Below are 12826 nucleotides of genomic sequence, written 5' to 3'. Positions count from 1 at the left end.
TCACCTATTCTTGCATCTCAATGTGATGATAGACATTATTTTACTTAAGTATATTTTGGAGAAGACAGAGGGTAGGTACTTGGTTGTACTAGGTTGCTCAGAAGATGTATAACGCGAGTGACGCCGCTGGCAAACGCAGTGTATAATTGTAATAGGCATGTACATAGGTTAGTAAATATTTTCATAGGACGAATGATTTTTTATAAATCTTAGAGACTTAGGGAGAATAATTCTGCTTTCTCTGGCCTGAAATTTGAAATTGCGCGGAAAGCTAAACTTACGACCACTCGGCTACAGTTAAATCACAAAAAAATCTAAAATATCAATGCCTAGAGACAAAAGAATAAAATAAACTACAATCCATAACTCCTGTGGTACTATAAAGTTATGTGTTTCCTTGAAAGTGTATGAATAAGTGATTCGTATTAAGTTGAACAGTTAACAGATAAGTTTATGAAAGCGCCCTGATTCAAGTTCATGAATTAATCAGACGTACTTTACTTCTATCTGAGACTAGAACTAGTGGACTAAGTTTTAATATCGTTTATCTAAGGAAATGTTAATGACTGATTTAGTATGTATATCTGAATTTAGTTTATCAACAATGCAATGGTACGAGTAGGTAGTGGTGCCCATTTCATTTTGCTTAAGTCCGTTAGTTATATAGAACCTGTTGTTATGAAACTATCCTTAATACATACATACATAAAAATCACGCCTTTTTGTCCATAGGGGTTGACATAGACCAAAGAACATACTTGGTATGATCTTTAAAAACTTCTCTTGCCTCATTCACAATTTTACATCTCGTCATACAGGACCGCCAGTAGCATGTACCCGACATTTTTTCAAGACATTGCCAATAAGATCTGTACGTCTTTCAATGCGTTGTCACTTTAATAATTTGTATTTCGAATATACAAGTATAAGAATACAAAAGGATAGTATGCGCCAGGAGCTCCTACCGTAAGAGAAAGGCGAAAGAAAATCACAACATACATTCGACATCTCACATAGAAAAGACTATTAATTTCACCCAAGTTCTGCCAAAAATTCGATTAAATAAAATCTCCATAATTTCCCAAACAATTTTTCCATTCACAAATTAATTGCTCTATCATCAGAATCTAAAACGTAAGAACTCAAAATCATAATAAAACTAATTACCATCAAAAATATTTGTCAAAGAATATCACGAAATCTTTAGAAATATCGTTAATCTATACTTACTAATATTATAAAGCTGAAGAGTTTGTTTGTTTGTTTGAACGCGCTAATCTCAGCAACTACTGGTCCGATTTGAAAAATTCTTTTACAGTTAGATAGCCCATTCATTGAGGAAGGTTATAGGCCATATATCATCACGCTACGACCATTAGGAGCGGAGTAGTAACGAAAAATGTTACAAAAACGGGAAAAATTATGACCCATTCTCTCTTATGTGACGCAAGCGAGGTTGCGCGGGTCAGCTAGTGAATATAGGGGAATGTGCTGGCGGTGTCACGTCAAAAGATTTCAACGTTGAATCAAAGGTGAGCTTTCAAGAGCCTTGTTCGGTGTACAAATTAATGAATACCTACCTGAATTGAAGGTATTTTGAAGTAAAGTATGACTTTATTTTGTTAGTGTTTTTATGATATTGATAAATTGCAGTTTACTAGGAAATATATGCATACAGGGGGTAGATTTTCTGGGAATTTCAAGCACCAATTAGCAATCCAAAATGTTTCTGTGAAATATGGATCAACACTATTTCTATTGTAACTTATTAATTATTCAAGTATATTTGTATTCAAGTCTATTTAAAATAGGTCAAACTATCTACGTAGAAGGCATTGACCACAGAGTACTTTATACTGGTACCGATTACCGAAAATCGCGTTACTTTTAATTACGTGTTAATATGATGCATCGAGTCCATTACGTAAGCTAAATAGTGGTATTATAATAATATAGATTTCGTTCTTTCTAAAGAATTCTCCGGTATACAAGGAAGAAAGGCATAGTTAGAAATTCGAAAATTCAATGATTCTTAATAAACCAATGCAATGGTTTTACATTATAAGGCTGTCACTATACAAAAAAATATATAAAATAGTAAGAATCTGCTTGAATAAAGATTTCTTCTACATAATCGTAGCAAGTACTTAAGTAACGTAGCATAATCGTAGCAGAAATCACGTAGCTACGAGCGGCGTAGTATAACGTACTATCTGTCGTAGCACTGGCGTAGCGCGCGCTCTGGTCACGTAGCAAGGTACTAGGAATTCTAAGTACAGCGCAATGCACAGTTGCACACTTTGATTTTTTTTCTTTAGAAGTTATTTATAGAAACCATTTTAGTTAGTAGGTGTTGCAAGAGTATAACTTTGTTAAAATGATTGCTTACGGACAAATGCGTAGATACGTAAGTTTATCACCAAAGTTATCGTAGATAGAATTCTTGTTTTTTTTTTCTTGTTTTAAAAGACAACTCCCGCACTAAGAATTGCTCTTGTGTCGCGGGGACTTTTACAAACATACAAACAACGGACACAAAGCACAACCAGACCCGAAACAATTATTTGTGGATCGCACAAATAATTGCTCCGTGTGGGAATCGAACCCACGACCTCCCGTTGCAGTGGTATCGGCGTGGCGACCTAAACCACTGCGCCACGGAGGCAGTCATTTAGTTATCGGATTTTTTCTAAACTTATTAAAGACTATTTGCCTGGAAATAAAACGACCTCAAGTTATGATTGGATTCCTAAGTAAATTAAACAATAAAAATAATACACACATAATAACGCAAGTCTATGTATTTAATAAATTATAAGACGTTTATTCAATTTAACGACTTGTATTTTCAATTCCATCTCAATGTTTATCTTTGACAATTATTAATACTGCTAATACAAAGCAGACGCATAATTTGTGTTCACTCGAATTATAATTTCTAGTTAATTTAAATCGTGAGTTATTTTGAAGAGCACGCTTAGGTTAGAGAGATAGTAATAGACGGAGCGGAGAGTATATTCTGTGTTGACACGTCAAGCAATCCAAAGATAAAAATAAAAACACTTTACTTCTTATAAACTATTAAGTAAATAGTTAATACTAGTTGCCACCAGCGACTTCGTACGCGTGGAAGCCCATTCCGTGTTAATCCCGATCCTTCAGAAATTTCGGAAATATAAAATAGCCTATGTGTTATTCTGAGTCATCAGCTACCTACATACCAAATTTCATCATAATCGGTTCAGTAATATTTGCGTGAAAGAGTAACAAACATCCATACATACTCACAAACTTTCGCATTTATAATCTTAGTAGGATTTACAAACATCTTTAAATCTGTTAAGATTCAGTAAGTTATCGTTAACCCGAGTGCCGTGTATCTATTCTCACATGGAAATAGTTCTATAGGGAATCAATGAGTATGCCTGTTTATATATTTGTAAATATCTCATGTCTCATTTAGAAGGCAAGACTGTGGACCCCCTGACACACGCTCGTGGCCCCTTAGAGATTCGCAGACTACAGGTTAAAGACCTCTATCCTAGAGTAATACTATTGGCGCGTTATTTTCTTGCGGACCACCTCGATATCTCTTATATCTCTAGTGAAAAGGTAGCGATAAGAACAGGATTTGTGATAAAATATTGTATACATCTTGTGTGGAAAGCTCTGCTTGCATTCGTACCTCCGCTTAAATCTTTTCATACGTTGTGAAGTATTTTCTTATCGAGCATAACAAAGAAATAGGTATGAATTTTCTCTTTATAACGCCTTCGAAATAATCTCTGCATCATCCCAAGGTAGACTGGCAGAAAATGTCCCTGGTATTTAGTCAGACTATACAGTGGCGCAGTGGTTTAGGTCGCCACGCCGTTCGATTCCACAAATAATTGTTTCGGGTCTGGTTGTACTTTGTGTCCGTTGCTTGTATGTTTGTTAAAGTCCCCGCGACAAGAGCAATTCTTAATGCGGGAGTTGTCTTTTAAGAAATAGATTAGTATGTAAATACATACATATTCCAAAACGGAAAGCATTGATAACAGGTAAAATTCTCGCTTAAAGCAAAATATCGAACGAATTCTAGTGAATGTAAAATAATAATAAAATTGATTGTACAGGATGTTTCGTTTTACAAATTGAGTGAGTACATAATTGAAGATGAATTCTTTTGTGCTTCGTTCTAGGCAGATTGTATTACAACTAGGTTTTAGGGTTCGTTAAGAAAAACATTAAGCCTCGGTTTCTGAGGTACATTTAGCGGTAGTTTATCTTTTCAATAGCGTTTAAGCTAAACATGACAGTTTGAATAGATAAAATACCGCTAAATAAATGTGCCTCAGAAACCAGGCATAAATTATTATCTAATTTTCGCCTTGGTAGATATTATGTTAGCGTAAACCTTATATGAGCGTTAAAATCCGTTATTTTATTGTGTGTGCAAATAAATCTTTAATTATTAACAAAAAAGTAAATAAATCTAATTGGACAACTCACATACAGTCATTTCAAACTAAGCAGAGCTTGTACTATGGTAACCGAATAACTGATAAACATATTTATGTACTTTTAAATACATAGTTAAATAGATGAAATAACAACCAGGCTTAGAACAGATACTCATGTCCATCACACAAATATTTGTCCCGGGTGGGATTCAAACACATCGTACGCTGCGCCACGGTTATTATGGCCGTGGCAAGTGACCACGTAAACCACTGCGCCAAACGTGCAGTTCAGTTACTTGGTAATAATGGCCAATGTATGGTCTTCAACTATCTACAAAACAAATGTTTATCTAATCTAGCAAGTAAAGAAAAAAAAACCCGAGAATTGTGAATATCATCAAATAGTATTGTTTTCCTACTCTCCGATTTTATAGCCACGAAAACTTTGTCATTATTGCTTATTACTAAGGAAGCAGCTTTGTTTCATTACTGGCAGCCAGTCGTCTTTCCATGGCGTAGATTAAAAATCAAAGTCAATGTTTCATAGTGGCTTTTGAAACAATTTGTATTGACTTATTCTTGGAGGGTCGTGAGTTTTGAGAAAGAAAGGCAATTATTGTTCGTATTTTTTATATTATCTTGGGAATAGAGAGTCCCCAGTTTCAATTATTGTTATTATAATTTTCAACGCTAAAATATAAGCAATATGTTCTTTTGTATATTTTCATATTATTAAAGTATATATTTTTCAGTCTTACAAAATTACTGTCCTTTTTATAAAATATAGAAGGCTGTATTTATTTATGTTAAGTAATTGTGCAACATTTAATACCTTCTTATTTATTTAAATCGGATTTCCAACGGCAAATACTATAGTATAGTGATAAGGAAATATATTATAGTGTTCTAAAATAAAGCACAAGTTTCACTAACTAAAGTACACCGCGAGAAGGAAGTAGATATATTCTATTAGGAAGCGTTTAACTTAACTAACTTGAGAACGTCTCATGTCGCCAGCCGCGAGACTCACAATATTATTAATATCCTCCCTTACAAACCACACCGCGGGCGTCAAACTGACGGATTATAGTCATTACTAGTTGTGTAACGCAGTTTTACTTGCGTTTGTCGTGAATATTTTCCTTTTTTAACCGACTTCAAAGAAGGAGGAGATTCTCAATTCGACTGTGTTTTGTTTTTTTTAAGTTTAAGTTGTCGTGTTAGATGGCCTTGAATGACGATATTTTAATAAAAATAATGGTTGAAATCCGATTGGTAAATGTTAAGATATACACATTTAAATTGTGAAATAAAATTTCTTATCTAAGCTTTTTGTTATAAGCTATTTATAGATGTTACTTGTCTAGACTGTCTCAGAAATCGCTAAGCTATGTACATCGACGTATGCGAATAGCGAGGATTCACATCGTCTCAAGCGTATATGTATGTGTTATTTTCGTGGAAGATTCATAGTACCTAGTACTTAAATTAGTTACCAAAAACTAGTAGGTATTATAAAATTATATTTTACATCTTAATATAACCGGAATTACGTTCTATATTAACAAGAATTCAACATTAATAACACTAAAACATTACGACCCAAGTCGTAGCACACAACACAAACAATACAATTTTACAGAAATCACATCATCCTGAAATCAACGCTAAAACTCGTACAAATTTGTCGAACACATACATAACATTCTAACATACACCTCCATATAAATTGACTAAACCATACATCGGCCATAAATGCCTCTAACCACCTGAAAAGGACTCTTTTCTCCCACATTTCTCATCATAATTCCCCATTTCTCCATGAATTTTCTTTAGTAGTCCGCGGACCGTGCCCGCGTATGGTCGCGTCGCTCGCTCGCGTGATTCTATAAAACATTACAGTGTATTTAATCATTTTTACTGAGTGAATAATCGTGTTTATTGTGTAAAAGTACAATTGTTCTATGGATACATTTATCGGTGAGTTATTTTTTGTACTGTTTTGTACGTTTCTTGTAATAATGCAAGGGACCTGTTGATTTTCGGATGGCGACGAAAGACGATCGGAGTAATGTTTGGTAAAGAAATGATCGATTTGAATGTTAGGATTTATTTTGTTTTCTTTTGACAACAATGTGACTTTTTAATAAAATAAGTAAGATTGGGAATTGACAGATAATTTTTTATACGTTTTGTGGTTTATAAACGTGAAAATTCTTGTGGAGTTTCTTAATCCGAAAATCTTTATTGTGTCTCTTACCGTTTTGTTTCCAAAAATCTTTTTCTATTGTCTTTTAATCTGATAATTCCTAAATATTATTTTATGAACAAGATTGAGATCTTAACATTAAACCTTAATAAAATAGTTTATTTATATTATTATACAGATTAAAATCATTAAATTCTAAAAGATAGAAAGATACACTTAATTAAGAATTTGCCAAAAACGTTTTTAGCAAAGAAAATAAAAACTGGTTTTAAAAATTAGAGCTTATTTTTTTAAATTAATTATTATAAATGTAAGCCGTAAAATTATATCTTATATATTATATTCTCGTGTATATTTATGTTGTTATGTATTATATATTGTAGTATATATTTTTCAAGTTCAGTGTTGGTTACAGGAGTGAATCCCGCCCCAGTTTCTAAGTGACCGTGACCTCTGTACATAGCAAATTCACGATAAAATGTCAAAGTTAAATGTTACCATAACAATTAATATATTTATGTATAGTTGTCAGAAGTTATAAAAAATAGACTACTTTTTTTGTCTGTATTTTATTTTTTTACAAATAGTTGTTGGTTTATTTTTATGAATGATTTTAAACTATCACAATTTGTAGGTAGATACATAATATGAACCGGTTTTAAACGTGATGAAACGTTTAGGTTACGATACCATTTAATAACAATTAGGTTTAATTGTTTTGTCACAATCTTCTATAACTAAATGCTTCTAAAACTTTAGTTGTTTTATTAGCAAAACGTTTATTTCTAAATTGTCTATCTTTATAATGTAACACTTTAGGCAAGAATAACTTCCTAAAGATCGTAAAACGCATTAAAGAACGTTTTTATGTTCTTTGCGAACCATAAAAAAGTATAACATTAAATAAAATAGCAAATGATATGTCGTTTACTGTCGTTTTTGCGCCAACCAAAATTGTCAATTATAGTCATAGATTTTTTGTAAAGACCGTACCAAGTGGCGTTCTCTGGTCTTTGAATACCCTATGGGAAGAAGGCGTGATTTTATGTATGTATATTATTGTATATATCTATGTAATCATGTTAATAAGAGTCTTGTCGTATTGAGAGCTTAGATATGGATAGGGGACTCTTCAACACAACACAAAGGGGACTTTCAAGAACTGTTTCTAGAATTTAAGGTATGGGAAGTTATCTATTTCACAAGATTTCTCTCCACTGTTGAACACAGTAACAATTATTAATTAAACAATTACTAAATTGTACACACATAACTTCGAAAATTCATTGATATGTTGCCAAAGTTTTGGAGCCTATATACTGCCAGTACTAAAGCTTCAAAATTTTACAGCTTCGAAGTATTGATAGTATTTGTTAGTAATACGTCTTAAACACAAATCTACAAGCACATAAGGTTCTAAACCATCCCTAAGGAACCAAGCCGTGATTTGATATGCTTACATCAGCTGGTTTCATCACACGACACGTAAAGTTTCCCTCGAGAGATAAACGCGGTAGATCTCGTAAAATTAAGGAAGAACACCTGCTCTGCCACAGGTGTCATATTAATCTTATTTAGTAAATATTGCTGCGTATAATCTGCTTGTTTTATATTGTTTGTGGATTTAGAAAGTGGTGTAGATAAGCGAGATGGATTGTAGAGTGAAAAATGTAATTTTTTTTTGACATTTTTGATCGTAAGACATGGTGTTTTGGTACGCGGGTAATATTGCACATTTTGTCCTTATTTTCTGGATGATTAAGCATGTTGTTTGCAATCACTGTTTGTTTTACGCCGAAAAAAGGAATGTAAAATACAAGGTTCACGTTTATTCCCACATTAACTATCCTACCTTTCTCCAGGTTATAAACTACTTATGTGCCCAATATCATCAAAATCCATTTAGTAGTTCTTTCCTACAAATAGTAACAAACATCAATACATCTTCACTCACTCTTGCATTTAGCAGCAGTAGAATATATTTACTCCACGCACTCCACTCTTGTTTTTCAAACTTCAAGCAAAAATACTCAAGAAAACTAAAAGTTTTTATCACCCAAAACATCGCACTACAAGATGTATTACATCAGAACGTAGACACACATAAACAAATAAACTCATTCTACGTACGGTAGTGTATAGTAATAGTTTGAAAGTAAATATTTTGACAGAGCCGCCATTCTTTGTACCTTCTTGAGTTATTTCGTACACGTAAAGTTGCCGGTCGTACCCCCGGTTTCTGAGTACATTTAGCGGTAGTTTATCTATTCGATAGAGTTTTTTTATATGAGTTTTAACGCTATTGAATAGATAAACTATCGCTAAATATACCTCAGAAACCGAGGTTACGTTCGGCAACTTTGTAAACAACCTTGAAATTCACAATTTATCTAGATTAGAACTACCAATGCGTTGAATTTTTAAATATAAAGTAGCTGTTTCAAACAGCCCACCGTAAGGTGCATAAGCCTGTGGGTCACTGATGTTTTAAAATTTGCATTTTCGTACCTACAACAGCCGCGAACCTCGCATACAAGGCGCTCTACTAAGTTGTTAAACTATTGGCAACAAAATCTGAACTACTCTTTCAAATTGCTTTACATACGCAAATAACTCACGGCTAAATCGCCAAATATTATATTATAGAACCAAGGTTACAACTATAATTGATTAGTATTTAACTAAATTATGTACACTTTAAGATTTATTTATTTATATTTATTTATATTTCTTTAATACACAAGTAGTTAACAGAAATGGTTGAGTCGCAAATTCAAATTATTTTGTTCCGTTTTTTTGTTACAGAAATTTATATTAACTGTCCCGATTACTACGTAAACCATACACAACATCACGCCTATTATACCCAAAAGTGTAGGCAGAGATGTATAAAAATACACTTTTCGTTATTAACAATGTTAGTCCCATGAAATAGGGGGCCAGCCTATTGCCATGTACCGGGCACGTAACCATACTCCGGTCTGCTATTAAATAAATAAATAAATATTATTTATTTAATAGCAGACCGGAGTATGGTATACGTGCCCGGTATTATTATTGAGAATAATCTAATTTAAATTAGAAAAATACCAATAACCCTTCGCCCGACCCGGAAATCGAACCCAGAACATAATGATTAGTAGTCGGTGTTGTATATATTATAAAAATAATATATAAAATATGACAAAGTACATGTTTTTGTTCGTGACTGAACATAAATATTCTCTGTTGCACTATACTGTGACGCATCTGCTGAAAAACTTTACTAAAAGCAAGTGCATTAAGTAAAAAGCTTATGTTTTACTTTAGTGGTCAAGTTTAGAAACGTTTTAGTTTAACCATAGCTTTAAAACTTTTCCGTTAGATGACTTATCACACACATATTTATATTATTTAGAAACAAAGTAGTTTTCAAAGGAAATGAATTTGTCTGTCTGATTTGTAGTGATAAACTAAAAACTACTGATCGGATTTTTAATTATTTTCATCATTAGATAGAATGGTTTATGAGGAAGGTATTAGTGTAGAATTTTTGCAGGTTTTTTATGAATTAGCTGAAATGTGAAGATAATTGTAGAATATGTCAAATAAAAAATTAAGGGTGCTTCGGGCTCCTGGTTTGAGTATGACTATTAATACTACCGTTAGTCATACAAATCATAATTAGCACAATGGAAAATTAAAGGTTACGATGTCTTTCTATTTAGCTAAACTTTGACACACGTTAAAGACTTTGACAGACGTTAGGAATAAAAAAGGAAACTGTAATTTTCAATCACGCTTCTGACCCTTAGTCCGAACTCGTTGGGGGCGTTAGCCTAGGTTTTATAAATAACAAAAAATGGTGAATTATGACAAACGCTGTTCTAATGTCTTTGCCGTCAGTCTCGATTATAGTACTCGTGTGCTAATGGACTGCCTGATAAGCTATCGGCGAGTGACTTCTCTTTATCGTATATTGCAACTATGCATTAAGTTTGTACTTGACAACACGCTCTATGCAACAATTGTAATGCTTTTATTGCCATTTGTTATTAAAGTAACTGCACGTTTGGCGCAGTGGTTTGCGCCGCGTGTGGTGGGTTCGAATCCCACCCGGGACCAATCTTTGTGTGATGAGAACGAGTATCTGTTCTGAGTCTGGATGTAAATGTATCTATATAAGTATGTTTTAAGATGTATATAAGTATGTTTATCAGTTATTTGGTTACCATATAGTACAAGCTCTTCTTAGTTTGGAATCAAATGACCGTGTGTGAGTTGTCCAATAATATTTATTTATTTATATTTATTTTAAGTAAATAGTGGTTAGGATCTGCGTCTCAATGTGTGATCGTTTCCTTCTTGAGGAAATGGTTTTGCATAAAGCGTAATTTTTAAATTAAAAAGTTTGTTCATTTAATATTATAGGAGTATCGTGTTAAAACGAGGTAACTGGGTTGTGGAGGTTGCAGTTGCTCTATGTAGAATACTGGTTTTCAGTTTTATGCGGTGATACTGGAATCAAATTCAATCATATTTAGAAGGAAAGGCTAGGTTGAGGACGTTGGTTATGTGATTTTATATACACGAAAGACTTATAATTTCTTTTCTTTGTAACGTTTTCTCCCCTACTACAATTTCACCGACTTGAAGATCCGGAATCGAAAGCAGGCAATTAAAAAAAAAGATATACTGCAGCGTCGGCCATCACGTTTTTTTTTAACAATGTTATACCATGGTTTTACCATTTACAAACACGTAGTTGCATAACCAACCTATCATATAAGCATAAATATACAAACACACGACCCCTACGATAGATATAAAAGCACTCAACACAGTTAAGTATGTTTAGATTAGCAGAAACCTTTTGCCAAAACACACAACCTACATTATATCCTCCCTTACTTATTATAACACAAATATTTACGTGAAAGTAATTCCTGAAACCTGAAATTCCTGTGATATTCAAAAGAAATGTGTTCAGATGGTGTTTATTTCGGTAATGTGCGTGTAATCGTTTGTATTTGTCGTATGATATTGACGTGAGCTAAGGTCGTATGAATTGAAAGGATGAGAGGTTTTCACACTGACGTCGACTATGGTATATAGGTTTTGTTTGTTTTTTCTTGTTCGATAATGATAATCTGGAAACAAATCTGTAAGTTAATTATTTTTGATATAACTTTTCCTTCTTCTTGAAAGACAAAAACGTAATAAAAATACGTTTGTGGATCAAGAATATGTTGAACAAGGCAATGATTATACAATCAAAATAACGATACACACAAAATTTTAACACAGTTATTTATTTAACTTTGGAAACAAACATCTCGAATCTTTTTTCTTATGTTCTTTGACATGCCTTATTCACATACTCAAATTCGTGAAAGTCAGTGAAAAACACGGTTCTATATTCTTCAAGTATGTTCGTATCTTAAGAGCGTCGTTATTGAACGTCTGACAGATTGGTTTTATGTTAAATCTGGAGATTTGCAGCGTCAACGTTGTGTGAACGATATTATTGATAGGGGGAAGTATTTCCTACTATCTGACGTTTTGAATGAAGGTTTCTGAAAAAATGGGACGCGGTCGTGAGGTTGAGGCTGTAATAGTTTGTCTGTAGAGTGCATTCGTACCTTATTGAAAATTAACTACAGAATTACTTTACGTCAATTTTTGATTAACTAATTGACTCGATGAACGTATTTTATTGGAGACGATCCAACTTTACGAAGTGGAATAAAAACGAAATAGAAAGATAATTCATTCCACATCCGTTTGTGTTTTATCAATAAGAATATTGTTTATATATATTTCAATAAAACGCACGAAAATAGTAGATTAACACCAAAAAATAAAACAACTTCTCAACACAGTAGTACACAGGTAAATATATAATGTTCTTTGAATAATCCTGTCCCTGAACTTTCATACAATGCACGTATAGTAATAATACACATCTTAATCACAGCATATCATCATGATGAAAAAAACATAGCGTTTAAAAAAAAGTATAACTCAAATTCACAATTTCCTTCCATAATCCCTCGCGACGCAAGAATAATTCCTTCTCCCAAGAAAAGACTATAATTAAACATAATTCCCAGAAAAATAAAAGGTTTTCAAACATTATAATGATAATAAAACCTTACAGTCTCGTTTATAATTTATCTGTAAAGTAAATATT

General features: G+C 32.9%; 1 protein-coding gene across 1 annotated transcript in view; it reads left to right on the top strand.

The window, feature by feature from the left end:
- Positions 1 to 6297: 6297 nt before the first annotated feature.
- The window catches only part of LOC142982686 (uncharacterized), a 124485-nt gene continuing 117956 nt past the window's right edge, over positions 6298 to 12826 (top strand). Inside the window, exon 1 of the mRNA XM_076129319.1 lies at positions 6298 to 6425. The gene's annotated coding sequence lies outside the window, so the exon portion shown is untranslated. The remainder of the gene's footprint in view (positions 6426 to 12826) is intronic.

Source organism: Anticarsia gemmatalis, chromosome 22 (genome assembly GCF_050436995.1).
Source record: "Anticarsia gemmatalis isolate Benzon Research Colony breed Stoneville strain chromosome 22, ilAntGemm2 primary, whole genome shotgun sequence".
Lineage (NCBI taxonomy): Eukaryota > Metazoa > Arthropoda > Insecta > Lepidoptera > Erebidae > Anticarsia > Anticarsia gemmatalis.
The sequence above is the reverse complement of the archived record's forward strand: the minus strand, read 5'-3'. Positions and strand labels throughout refer to the sequence as shown.